The sequence below is a fragment of the Aegilops tauschii genome, chromosome 1 (assembly GCF_002575655.3).
Source record: "Aegilops tauschii subsp. strangulata cultivar AL8/78 chromosome 1, Aet v6.0, whole genome shotgun sequence".
Taxonomy (NCBI): domain Eukaryota; kingdom Viridiplantae; phylum Streptophyta; class Magnoliopsida; order Poales; family Poaceae; genus Aegilops; species Aegilops tauschii.
This window is the reverse complement of record NC_053035.3, coordinates 37,873,639-37,888,725: the sequence shown is the minus strand read 5'-3', so window position 1 is coordinate 37,888,725 and position 15,087 is coordinate 37,873,639.

Below are 15,087 nucleotides of genomic sequence, written 5' to 3'. Positions count from 1 at the left end.
CAACCGGTAGTAAAGGCCCACCCTTTAGTACCGGTTGGTGCCACCACCCGGTACTAAAGGGTGTGCGCTGCCAGGCGAGGGGCACATAAGTTTAGTCCCACCTCGCTAGTTGAGGAGCGCCAGGACTAGTTTATAAGCCCCGACACGGGCACTGCATTGAGCTCCTCTCAATAGCAGGCCTTCTGGGCCTACCTCTCCTACTCTGCCTATGGGCCTACTGGGCTTGCGGGCCTGGAGCCTGGCCCAACTACAGGTTGGGTTTCTAGTCGTATGCAGGCCGCTCTGGCCCAGTAGGTGGGCTTTTTTATTTTCTAATTTTTTTGCTTTATTTATTTTTGGTTTATTTATTTTTGAGTTGTTTTTTTTGCTGTATTTAGAGTTTCTTTGGGAATATTTTTGCTTTAGGTACAAAAAATTACGAACTTTCTGTTAGTGCCGGTAGTTTACAAATTTGAACAGTTTACATTTTGAATTATTTGAAATTTGTATGAATCACTAGTTTGTGAATAACTTAACTTTGAAAATAGATTTTCAGTGATTCTTTTTTCTTATGTTTAATATTAGTGTGTTTTATCATTATATTCAATTTGGTAATGCTTAGGTTATTTAAAAAATGAAATCCCTTTGTAACGGATGAGTTTTCGTCCGAAACCCTGATACTTCGAAAGAGATTGTCCATTTTATACACGAAGTGCATCCAGTTTTTGCGGTAACCCTCTCTACTTTTTTGCACATGCTATGTGGGTGGAATTATGATACCATGCCAACTTTCAACCTTTTCTGAGTTTATTTGAAATCCTTTCAATTTCAGGGTCATTTAGCTGAAAAAATCAGTAAATGCATGAAAGAATTTGTTTGCACATAAAATTTCTTCACGTTTCAAATGCCAAAACACATAAATACCCTAACTATTACAGAGATTCTCTCATGGGTGTGAAACACAGAAGAAATTGATGATAGTGAAGCCGATCACATCCCAGATCTTTGGGTGTGAAACTTTTTCTTCGCGTATGTCACTTTGCGTCGTAGCCATGGAAAATCTTCATCATTTAACTGGATGGTCGGGTCAATATTCACTGTGAATGGAGCAATTTCATCAAACTTTTCATAATCTTCTGACATGTCTGTCTTGTCATCCACTCCCACGATGTTTCTCTTCCCAGAAAAAACTATGTGGCGCTTTGGCTCATCGTATGATGCATTCGCTTCCTTATCTTTTCTTTTTCTCGGCTTGGTAGACATATCCTTCACATAGAAAACCTATGCCACATCATTAGCTAGGACGAATGGTTCGTCTGCATACGCAAGATTGTTGAGATCCACTGTTGTCATTCCATACTGCTGGTCTTCCGTTACCCCATATCGTGTCATATTGACCCATTTGCACCGAAACAAAGGGACCTTCAAACCACATCCATAGTCAAGTTCCCATATCTCCTCTATGTAACCATAATATGTTTCCTTTCCAGTCTTGGTTGTTGCATCAAAGCGGACACCACTGTTTTGGTTGGTGCTCTTCTTATCTTGGGCGATCGTGTAAAATGTATTACCATTTATCTCGTACCCTTTGAAAGTCATTATATTCGAAGATGGTAACTACGACAGCGAGTACAGGTCATCTTCAATAGAGGCGTCATGCATGGTACGTGTCTGCAACCAGCCGGCGAAACTCCTAGTTTGTTCACGTGTAATCCAGTCATCAGACCGCTCCGGGTGTTTGGAGCGTAGAAAATTCTTGTGTTCGTCCATATACGGAGCCACCAAGGCGGAATTCTGTATAACTGTGTAGTTTGCTTCAGTGAGAGAATGTCCGTCCATACATATTTTTTGATTCCCTCCTAGCGTGCCTTTTCCATCCAGTCTGCCCTTCTGCCGCGATTCAAGAACACCAATCGGCTTAAGGTCAGGAGTAAAGTCAATACAAAACTCAATGACCTCCTCATTTTCATGGACCTTGGAGATGCTTCCTTCTGGCCTAGCACGGTTATGAACATATTTCTTTAAGACTCCCATGAACCTCTCAAAGGGGAACATATTGTGTAGAAATACAGGACCCAAAACGCTAATCTCTTCGCATAGGTGAACTAGGACGTGCGTCATGATGTTGAAGAAGGATGGTGGGAACACCAACTCGAAACTGACAAGACATTGCACCAAGTCATTCTCTAACCTTGGTATGATTTCTGGATCGATTACCTTCTGAGAGATTGCATTGAGGAATGCACATAGCTTCACAATAGCTAATCGAACGTTATCCGGTAGAAGCCCCCTCAATGCAACCGAAAGCAGTTGCGTCATAATCACATGGCAGTCATGAGACTTTAGGTTCTGGAACTTTTTCTCTGTCATGTTTATTATTCCCTTTATATTCGACGAGAAGCCAGACGGTACCTTAATACTGAGCAGGCATTCAAAGAAGATTTCCTTCTCTTCTTTGGTAAGAGCGTAGCTGGCATGACCCTGATGTATGCCGTCTTTTCCATGCATACGTTCCTGGTCCTCCCGTGCCTCAGGTGTATCTTTTGTCTTCCCATACACGCCCAAGAAGCCAAGCAGGGTCACGCAAAGATTCTTCGTCACGTGCATCACGTCGATTGCAGAGCGGACCTCTAGATCTTTCCAATAGGGCAGATCCCAAAATATAGATTTCTTCTTCCACATGGGTGCGCGTCCGTCAGCGTCATTCGGAACAGGTTGTCCGCCAGGACCCTTTCCAAAGACTACCTTCAAATCCTTCACCATATCATGTACATCAGCACCAGTACGGTGGCAAGGCTTCGTCCGGTGATCCGCCTCACCTTTGAAATGCTTGCCTTTCTTTCTTACGGGATGCCTGCTCGGAAGAGATCGACGATGTCCCAGGTACACATTCTTCCTATAATTGTCCAAATATATACTGTTGGTATCATCCAAACAGTGCGTGCATGCGCGGTATCCCTTGTTTGTCTGTCCTGAAAGGTTACTGAGAGCAGGCCAATCATTGATGGTCACGAACAGCAAGGCCTTTAGGTCAAATTCTTCCCCCATGTGCTCATCCCACGCACGTACACCTGTTCCATTCCACAGCTGTAAGAGTTCTTCAACTAATGGCCTTAGGTACACATCAATGTCGTTGCCGGGTTGCTTAGGGCCTTGGATGAGCACTGGCATCATAATGAACTTCCGCTTCATGCACAACCAAGGAGGAAGGTTATACAAACATAGAGTCACAGGCCAGGTGCTATGGTTGCTGCTCTGCTCCCCAAAAGGATTAATGCCATCTGTGCTTAGACCAAACCATACGTTCCTTGCGTCATCTGCAAACTCTTTCTCGTACTTTCTCTCAATTTTTCCCCACTGCGACCCGTCAACGGGTACTCTCAACTTTCCGTCTTTCTTACGGTCTTCTCTGTGCCATCGCATCGCCTTGGCATGCTCTTTGTTTTGGAACAAACGTTTCAACCGTGGTATTATAGGAGCATACCACATCACCTTGGCAGGAATCTTCTTCCTGGGGCGCTCGCCCTCGACATCACCAGGGTCATCGCGCCTGATCTTATAGCGCAATGCACCGCATACCGGGCAAGCGTTCAAATCCTCGTACTCACCGCGGTAGAGGATGCAGTCATTAGGGCATGCATGTATCTTCTGCACCTCTAACCCTAGAGGGCAGACAACCTTCTTTGCTTCGTACGTACTCTCGGGCAATTCGTTGTCCTTTGGAAGCATATTCTTTATCATTACCAGCAACTTTCCAAATCCCTTGTCAGATACACCGTTCTCTGCCTTCCATTGCAGCAATTCTAGTGTGGTGCCCAACTTTTTCTTGTCAGCTTTGCAATTCGGGTACAACAATTTCTTGTGATCCTCTAACATGCGCTGCAACTTCTTCTTCTCCAAATCACTTGCGCAGTTTCTCTTTGCATCGGCAATGGCCCGACCTAGATCATCAGCGAGCTCATCTGACGCCTCTTCTTCAGCTTCCTCCCGCATTGCCGGCTCAGCTTCTTCCCCCATTGTTGTATCATCGTATTCAGGGAACCCATGGCCAGGATAGTTGTCGTCGTCCTCTTCTTCTTCATTGTCTTCCATCATAACCCCTCTTTCTCCGTGCTTGGTCCAAACATTATAGTGGGGCATGAAACCGGACTTAAACAGGTGGACGTGAATGGTTCTTGACGTAGAGTAATTGTGATCATTCTTACAGACTAAACATGGACAAGGCATAAAACCATCCGCCCGCTTGTTTGCCTCAGCCGCAAGCAGAAAAGTTTGCACGCCATTAATGAACTCGGGAGAGCATCGGTCATCGTACATCCATTGTCGGCTCATCTTCATTACACAACACCGAATAGACCAAATTAATACAAGTTCAACATAAAGTTCATACAAGACTTAAATGCAACAAACAAATAACTCTCTAACTAAAGAATTTAAATGCAACAACAAATGCGATCAAGATCGCAACTAAGGTAACATTTGATCTAACAGCATAATGATACCAAGCCTCACTATCAATGGCATATTTTCTAATCTTTCTAATCTTCAAGCGCATTTTCTCCATCTTGATCTTGTGATCATCGACGACATCGGCAACATGCAACTCCAATTCCATTTTCTCCCCCTCAATTCTTTTCAATTTTTTTTTCAAATACTCGTTTTCTCTTTCAACTAAATTTAACCTCTCGACAATAGGGTCGGTTGGAATGTCCGGTTCACAAACCTCCTAGACAAAAATATCTATGTCAACTTGATGGGCATAATTTGTCATAAACACGAAATGCAACAACTAGTTTTAAAAGAGAATATACCACATCCGAATCATAACAAGGACGAGGGCCGACGGGGACGGATATGAAAACCATGGCACTATGTATAACAAACAACGTACGGGTAAGATAATTATACGAGTAACTATATATCCAAATCACACAAACATCAATTTGGTAATATAAAACATTCATGAACAAGAGGCTCACCACAAGGTGGTGCCGGCGACGGAACGGTGCGGGCGATCGACTGTGGTTACAACGGAGATTTAGAAGGCACTAAGTAAACCACACCTACATATGCAAACTAAGTGATAGTTTTGACCACAAATTGCATATAAATCAAATACTAGCACATATATTTTCTACCAAATTACTAAACTCATAAATTAATCACTATACAAAGCATTGCAAGAGCTAATCTAGCAATGAGAGATGAAAGGACAAAGTTGCAAACCTTTGTGATCATTTGAATGGATGGGGGCCTTCAAATCTTGACAAATTTTGGGCAAAATGTGTGATGAGCTCGAGAGGGAGAGGGGAAGAACACAGAGGAGAGGGGAAAGGGAAGAACAGAGCGAGCTTGGGTGGATGAAGGGTTTATGTAGGACGACCTTTAGCACCGGTTCGTGCCACGAACCGGTACTAAAGGTGCTGAAGGGGCCCCGGACTGACAACATCCTGCCACCACTCACTTTAGTACCGGTCCGTGGCACGAACCGGTGCTAAAGGTCGGCCACGAACCGGTACTAATGAAAGCGGCTGGCTAGCCGTTGGAACCGGCACTAATGCACACATTAGTGCTGGCTCAAAAGCAAACCAGCACTAATGTGCTTGACATTTGACCCTTTTTCTACTAGTGCAATTTCGAGATTGCTTGGCTATTATTTTCTTGCATGTTCTTCGGTTTGCTTGCAGGAAAAATCTTTCGTGGATAGGTCGATCGCGTCATTGGCTTGATCGATAATGCCGTGGAGTTGGTTCAGCGATTGCCGTGGATATCAGTCGTGTACGGTTCTCCCTGTACGGTTGGTAGCCGGATCGTGAGGGTCGAGTCCCACCCTAAATCGTAGTTACTCTCTCTCATCGAAAGATCGGCCCCAGTTCACACCAAGTGGTATCAGTTTATAGGTTTATCGGTGAGAGATTTATAGTTTTATTAGATTAGATCTTTTTCTATCCTATAACCCCCCGCCCTAAAAAGCCAAAAAAATTAGATTAGTTCATCCGCTGCACCTACCTTTTTAGCCTCTAGCAATTTTTGCATCTAGTATTTGTGTTGTTGAATTTTTGGTCGCACTCATCCTAGTATTAGTGCTGGTTTAGATTAGGTTTGGGAGAAAATGATTTACTAGATCGCACTCGTTTTTATCTACCCAGATTTCGTTGGTTCTTCATCCCGAGAATAGCATTGAGAATAGATTTTTGTCGGTTCCGTGTCTATCACATTGATTCATCGCCTGCCACACATCACGCACGCCATCTATATCCAGAGACTTGTCTATCATTGTTTTTTCCGCGTCATCCGCTGTCCCTCTGTGCCGTTCAGAGCCGCTGTCCCCTCTTTGTGTCCTTGTTGCGTTGCTGCTTGCTTAGTACTTCCTTCTTTCCGGTTTATAGGGCTTATCTCAAAATTTTAGTTTTTTCATTTTATCAGTCTTAATTTGGATGTTCCCCATCACATGTTCAGATTTCAAGATGCAATAAATCATTGCATGCAAGTATTAAGAGAAAATTGACCAATGCATGTACTTTATGCATGCATGCATTGCAACTAATGCATTGGTAAACACAATTTTTGAGGAAAACAAGCGCGTTAATTGAGTGGTTTTGCAAACTACAAAAATTGTTCCACCACTCACCATCTACCTTGGTTGGTGAGATTTTTGAATTGAGCATTATAAACTTGAAAGGAGGTAGTAGTAATTATTGCTAGTTTGGAGTTTCCTAGTCTACACGTATTCTATTGATCTCTTCTAGTGTCACGACGTACATCATCCTGAGCTTCTAGTAGCTCTCGACTTGGTAACATTTTCTTTTCTGTTCTCATCCGCGCGTGTATATTTGTCTCGTAAAGTCGTAATAGCCTGGTGAAAACGAAAGGAGAAAAAAAGACAAAAAGAAAAAAGGAAAAATAGAGAGGAAAAAGGGAAAAAGAAAAGAAAAAGAAAGTTGAGAAAAAAAGATCAGACCGGCTAGCATATAATTTTGGACCACTTTATTCCATTTGCTACTCTGCCGTTACTTGAGCACCACTTCATTTATCATCCATTTTCGAGCTTCGATATACACCGGGCTTATACCTCACTTATATCTAGCTATTTAGAGCTATCATATTTCATCGATTTTCACTCACTTGATTCAGTAGGCTTAGATTGTTTTGTTTCTTACTAGTCGACTGCCAGCACTAGTTAGGAGTTTGGGCAATTATTCAACTTGCATTGCTTTTTGCTAAATTGTGCCACTGATATTGTGAGCTGAGAAGCCTTTGTCAAGCTACACTTTTTCCTACCCATAAGTACAGGTCCCAGTTCTGCAGATTCCTGTTTATCGCTCCATCCAATCTTCATCGATCATTTGAAACCAACATCAACGCGCCGATCATCACCTGTTGCATTGGTAAGAACAAGTAAGAATTTGATACTAATCTTGAGTGTGAGCGATTTTTCTCCACCACGTCCTACTAGTTGATAGGGATTATACACTGTGTTTTTCCTCTTTCACTAACAATGGCACAGGATCAACCCACACTTGAGGGCCTCACCGCGGATGTGAAAGTCACCAGTGAGCGTCTTGTCCAACCTAAGGGTGCTCAGATTATGGCCGAAGAGAGGCTCAAGGCCATCGAGGATGCACAGGGTGTTGCCACCACACATCTACATGACATCTTGTCATGTTTGGACGCGTTGTAGACTGCACCACCCGCCGACAACAACGCTGCTACTCGCAACTCCGCGGGTGTCGCCGTTATTTCGCGAGCTTGATGTGTGTCTGTGGGCCATCCACAACACCCAGCTACTGCTACTCATGCTGCCACCATAAACCAGCACCCACGCATTCCTCCCCGTGTCAACGAGGAATATGGGGACAACTACGAGGATTATTCTAGTGATACCGAGGACGACCAAGCGGTGGACCGCCACAATGAGCGTGCTCATTGACAACTAAGTTTCAACCGGCAAGGTATGGCACGAGGTCCACACAGGTATGATTATGAACACTCTAGTGCTAAAATTAAATTTACTATGCCTGCTTTTAATGTTAAATATAATCCAGATGTTTATCTTGACTGGGAACTTTCTGTTGAATTTTTTTTGCATGTCATGATATTCCTGAGAACCAAAGAGTTAGGGCAGCCACTAGTGAATTTACAAACTTTGCGTCCATGTGGTGGAGTGAATATTGTTGTATTAATGTGAATAATATATCTACAACTTGGGATGCTTTAAAACGAGCTATGCGACAACGTTATGTTCCTTCATATTATGCTCATGATAAACTAAATGAATTGCAACGTTTAAAACAAGGTAACAGTTCTGTAGAGGATTATTAACAAGAATTGCAAACTGGCTTAGTGCGATGTGGATTAGTTGAAACCGAAGATGCTATGATTGCTAGATTTTTAGGTGGTTTGAATTGTGATATTCAGGATATATTGGATTATAAGGAGTACAATTCTATTACTCGTTTGTTTCATTTTACTTGTAAAGCTGAAAGGGAAGTACAGGGACGACACAACAAGGGACGAGGTAACTTTTCTGCAGGTCATCGCTCATCATGGACACCCTCTCCTATTGTTCCATCCACTCTTGAGTCAACACCACCTATCTTGAACAATGGTGCACACCCATCAAGTTCAAAATCAGCTCCACAATCATCTGAGACTCCGAAAGCAATTTTTCTACCACCCACCACTTCATCTGGACGCACAAGGGACATGAAGTGTCACATATGTAAAGGTGGACGGCACTTGATGATGGACTGCCCAAATAAACGTACTTTCATTTTGCGAGAAGATGGTGAGTACTCCTCTGCTAGTGATTTGGATGAAGATACACGTGCTATGCCTGCCACTAATAATTTTGGTGACACCGAGGAGAATGTTAAGGAAATATGCCCTAGAGGCAATAATAAAGTTGTTATTTTATATTATATTTGCTTATTCATGATAAAGGTTTATTATTCATGCTAGAATTGTATTGATCGGAAACTTAAATACATGTGTGAATACATAAACAAATACCGTGTCCCTAGTAAGCCTCTACTAGACTAGCTCGTTGATCAAAGATGGTTAAGGTTTCCTAACCATAGACATGTGTTGTCATTTGATAACGGGATCACATCAATAGGAGAATGATGTGATGGACAAGACCCATCCATTAGCTTAGCATAATGATCGTTCAGTTTATTGCTATTGCTTTCTTCATGTCAAATACATATTCCTTCAACTATGAGATTATGCAACTCCTGGATACCGGAGGAATACCTTGTGTGTTATCAAACGTCACAACGTAACTGGGTGATCATAAAGATGCTCTACAGGTATCACTGAAGGTGTTTGTTGAGTTGTCATAGATCGAGATTAGGATTTCTCACTCCGAGTATCGGAGAGGTATCTCTGGGCCCTCTCGGTAATACACATCATAAGCTTGCAAGCAAATGACTAAAGGAGTTAGTCCCAAGGTGATGTACTATGGAACGAGTAAAGAGACTTGCCGGTAACGAGATTGAACTAGGTATGAAGATACCGACGATAGAATCTCGGGCAAGTAACATACCGATGGACAAAGGGAATTACGTATGTTGTCATAACGGTTCGACCGATAAAGATCTTCGTAGAATATGTAGGAGTCCATATGGGCATCCAGGTTCCGCTACTGGTTATTGACCGAAAAGGTGTCTCGATCATGTCTACATAGTTCCCGAACCCATAGGGTTCGCACACTTAACGTTCGTTGACGATAAAGTGTTATATGAGTTATATGATTAGGTGACCGAATGTTGTTCGGAGTCCCGGATGAGATCATGGACATGACGAGGAGTCTCAAAATGGTTGAGAGGTAAAGATTGATATATAGGATGATGGTATTTGGACACCAGATGTGTTTCGGGATGTACCGGCAAGGAATCGGGACCAGAAGGGGCTTCGGGCACCCCCCGACAAGATATGGGCCTTATGGGCCAAATGAGGGGAAAGATCAGCCCACAAGGGGGCTGGTGCGCCCCCTCCCTTGTTTGGCCAGCCCTAGGGAAGGAAAAGGGGGAGGGCTAGCCCCTCCCGCCTTTCCATCTCATGGGAGAAATGAAAGGGGGGGCGCCACCCTCCCCTGCCTTTCCCCGCACTCCAATAAGGAAAGGGGGGGTCTTGGGAGGGACCCCAAGTAGGACTCCTCCTAATTGGGCGCCTCCTTTGGCTGCTCCTCCCTCCCTCCCACCTATATATATGTGGGGAGGGGGCGCCACACAAGTGACAACATTGTCTTAGCCGTGTGCGGCACCCCCGTCCACCGTTTACTCCCTCGGTCATATTTTCGTAGTGCTTAGGCGAAGCCCTGTGGAGATCACATCACCATCACCGTCACCACGCCGCCGTGCTGTCGGAACTCATCTACTACTTTGCCCGTCTTGCTAGATCAAGAAGGCGAGGACGTCACCGAGCTGAACGTGTGCAGAACGCGGAGGTGCCGTACGTTCGGTACTAGATCGGTTGGATCACGAAGAAAGTTCGACTACATCAACCGTGTTGTGAAACGCTTCCGCTTATGGTCTACGAGGGTACGTAGACACACTCTCCCCCTCGTTGCTATGCATCTCCATGGATAGATCATTGCATGTGCGTAGAAACACTACAGAAAAGGACACATCCGTGACATTTTGGGCCGAACGAATTTTTTTCTGTCATACTTATGACACTTCTATGACGATAATTGTGACAAAACCCGGTATCATCATAGATGTGGTGGGATCCTACTTCTATGACAAAAAAGCATGACAGAAAATGGGCTTTTCGTCCTGGGCGGGCCGGAGACGCAGTTGCATGACATTCTTTGGGCCGTCCATGACGGAAAAAACCGTGGTAGAAGCAAGGGCAAGGAAAATATCGGGGAGTTCCCGGTTACGGTGGGTGGTCGGGGCCAAGCGATGCACGGAGGGATTGCGCGTTTCTCTCGTACACGTACGCGCGCGGGTGCGTGGCGTTGGGCTCTAACTGAACCGAGCAAGGCGTTCGCCTATTGAACCTGAGCGATTGCACTGGCTACGCGTTACTGAACCCGAGCGATCGATCGATCCCTGGCTGTTAATTGAACCTGATTGAGCGATTCCTTCGCTACTGCTGCTAACTGAAGCCGATCGAACCTGCTGCTTCTTGATGAACAGTGAGCATTGTTGGGGGTTGGATGAATAGTCCCCGGTGGGGGTTGGATGAACAGGACCCCGTGGTAGTAGAGGCCGTTGCCGCTGGATGAACAGGACTCCGATCGAGCCGGTTGGGGGTGGATGAACAGGACCCCGTGGAGGGCTGGTTGAACAGTAGCCGGTGGAGGGCTGGATGAACAGTAGCCTGTGGAGGGTTGGTTGAACAGTAGCCGGTGGAGGCTGGATGAACAGGAGCCCGTGGATGAACAGTAGCTGGTGGAGGTAGGAGGGAGATGCCGTGGATGAATAGTCACAGGTGGAGGCTGGAGGAGGTCGATGGTGGATGAACAGTAGCCCGTGAAGGCTGGAGCGAGGCAGTAGACGGTGGATGAACAGTAGCCCGTGGAGTCCCGTTTTGCGGTACGCCACAGCCCTCCCAATGAACAGGACCCCCATTTCGACCGTACACCAGTACGCGTCCGTGCTATACAAACCGTTTTTAACCCCTTTCCGCGACGGCATTTGGAATCATCGCCTAGGGAGTGTGGGCGATAGGGGGGTCCTTCCCACGCGACCCAAAAACCGTCGGGATATGCCGTCTTGGCACACACGCTCGGCAAAATGAGGTCGTGTGCGACCGGCGAGCGCTCAAATACGGAAATACGTATAGTAGATCTAAAAAATACAATTATACAGGCGAAATTGTTTCCGGTCGCAAGTACGTCCCACACAGTCAGTCCCCGGTAAACGTTTCCGTTCGTATGTACATCCCACACAATCGCTCCAAGGAAATCATTTCCGTTCATAGGTACACCACACACAATTTTTCACGTTAAATCGTTTGCGTTATTGAATGCATCACACACGGTCCGTAGAAGAAACTGTGTGGCAGAGGCTGTCCATCACACACAGTTTTTATGTGGTAAACGTTTGGGCAAGGTGGCCTAATGCAAACAGTTTTCAAGAGAAAGTCGTGTGTGATTGTTCATTTATCCAACATGGTTTATTCCTAGAAACTGTGTGCGTTGCCTGAGGTCATCGCCCACGGTATTTTTTCAATAACTGTTTGCAATAGAAAACCCCAGTTAGCAGGCTAATTCACCATTAGAAGGCTAATTACCCTATTATTAATAATCCATTTCTTAATCTAATTGACATTCATATTAAGCACATAATATATTTCATTTCCATATTAAGGAAGCAGAAATTCATAATTGAAATACATCAGAGTACACCATGATATAGCTTCAGCACTCAGCTACCCCATTACACAACTGCACCAGCACCAAGTTTCACATGCAACATGTAGAACCTTTCGAAATTAGCATCATAGACGGTATATAGACAGATGCATCTCATCTGCAAAACTGCTGAAGTGGAAGGAGAATATTGATCCTTCATTCATGTTGAAGGTCTTTGCAACTTTAGGCCAGTGCCTGTGGATGATTGACCGTCCGTCCTTCGTCCTCTTCCGAAACACTTCAATATTGAACCGTGGGTGTTGTATGAAAACCTTCCTCGCCTCCTGACCATAGAGGTGGTTTGAGAGGTAATCATCAGTGAACAACTTTGGAAAGGCCTGAAAACAAGGATGTGCATAAATATCTTCTCTATATTGGAAATGGGGCAAAGGAATAAAAAAAGGCAAGGTATAATAGTTCGTACCATCTTGTAGTGAACTGATGTCTTCTTCATTGTGCAGACAAAGATATTGTTGTTTTTTGTCGCTAATTTCCTTATCCTAACAATCTTTCTGAGTTTCTTGACTTGATTGATATTCATGGACAACTCATTTCCCCGTATGCAAAAAGGGTCGAACAGTGGGTCAAAACCTCTAACAGTAGGACCTACATGTGCAAGACCAAATTGTTAAAAACCTAAATATTAGAATGGTTCCCGCAATTGCACAATAATGTGCTATTAGACAATGGACCATGCACGTGCAGTTAACTAAACAGCACAACAAATGAACCAAACGTTAACTGAGCACCACATTGCACAATATAACATACTCCTAATAGAAGATCAGATAGTTAACCAAACCAAGCATGCTTAACAACTTGGAAATATAGCAATTGTATTTGTTTCTCCTGTATTTAGTACAGCCAAATTCGATTTATTTCTCACATGGTATACAATAACAGAATGCACCCACAACAATTGAACATCACATTGCAGAATTGAACCAAACAGTTAACTAAACACCACAACAAATGAACCAAACGTTAACTGAGCACCACATTGCACAATATAACATACTCCTAATAGAAGATCGGACAGTTAACCAAACCAAGCATGCTCGACAACTTGGAAAATTGCACCCTGAAGAATTGAACATCACATTTGCAGTATTGAACCAAACAGTTAACTGAACACCACATTGCACGACATATAGAACATATACTCTAGAGCGGAAGATTGCATGGTAAAGGTAGATAGCACAATTCACTAGAATTTGTTAAGGAAAGGCAGTAGCTAGCAAACTGAACATGGGTCCCTATAGTGAGCTAATAAGACAAGCTACTCCTCATTGTCGGAGATATCGATGACGATTGGCTCCTTGGACATGGAAGAGGGCGAGGCCTCCACTTCCTGGGTGCCCTCGTCGTAGTGGTGAGTTTCCTGAGCCGCTCCGGGCACCAACTTGCTAGCTCTCGAGATGAGGTAAGCACATGCACGCTGAGAAAACACCTCGTAGTCTTCGTCGAAGGCACCGACGGTGGCCTCGAGAAAACGCCACGAATTGTCGTTTAATGCAGCCAACCGCGTCACGGCGTCGGCACGCGAGGCGTTGATGATGGCCTTGACGGCGAGGTGCTCCTCCAAGATCTGGGGGTCGGCACGAATGGCAGCCATCGCGACCTCATCAGCGCGTTCGACCGCGATTTGCTTCTCCACTGCCAAATGCTCCTTGAGATCCTGGCTATACTGTGTGCACCATGGCTTAGGGCGGCGCTTATTTGGTTGAGGGGTCGGTGATTTGGGTGGAAGGTGTCGCGCTCATGCCGGCGGTCGGGGCATGTGGGATGTGGAAGGAGGAGGAGGATGGGGATCGGGTGTTGATTACCTGCCTGGATATGCAAGGCCGAGCAGCGTGAAGGAGTGTCGCCGGCGAGGAGGCGGCGCTGCAAGCAAGGAGTGAAGGTTTCAACTTGGAAAGGAAGGCGGAAATAGGGGAAATGTGGCTTTTGGTAAGGGGGAGGGGGCGGGGAGGTAGATATTTCCGCGGAAACCGAAAATTTGGAATCGCTTCAGCCAAAAAACTGGCACGCAAAGCATCATCAGACATGGTCCCTTATTCAGAACTGTGTACAATATTTGAACATCACAAATGATTCAGATAGCTTAACCCGTGTGTGATGAGTTTGAATGTAAAAAAATTTGGTTCTAATTTCCATGGTTACTGTGGTCATCCACGTCATTGCATAATTTGGGTACACAAGGAAGACTACAGCACACCCACACTTCTTAATCGAGCAAGTTCAGCAATTAAATAGAGCTAGCTGACCTAAACATTACTCTAACTATTTAAAGACCGGCGCTCTTAATTAAACAAAACAAAGAGTACTACTACGGCTAGTGCTCGTCGATCTCCGCCCCGCCTCCATGTCCAGCTCGCGCCCGACGGTCTCCTGGGGAAGGGGCTCCATGGCATCAATCGCACCATACTCGGCAAGCATCTCGCCATCCGTGTCCGCCATATATTTGGAATAGGCCGCCACAAGGTGGGCGTGGGCGGCTGCGATCTGGGCTTTGGCCGGCTCCATCGTGGCAAGGTATGCCGCGAGGGATTGGATGGCTGCTCGAACTCTCTCGGCAATTGCCAACTCTTTGGCCGTGGGTTGCCGACCGTTGTCGGAGAAGCTTCCTTCGATTTGTGCGGTGACTGCCACGAGCTGGGCGTGGACGACCTCGACATGGTGGTGGGCGGCCTCCATCAGGGCAAAGGCCGCCGCTGCGGAACGGACAGCTGCTGTGCCGC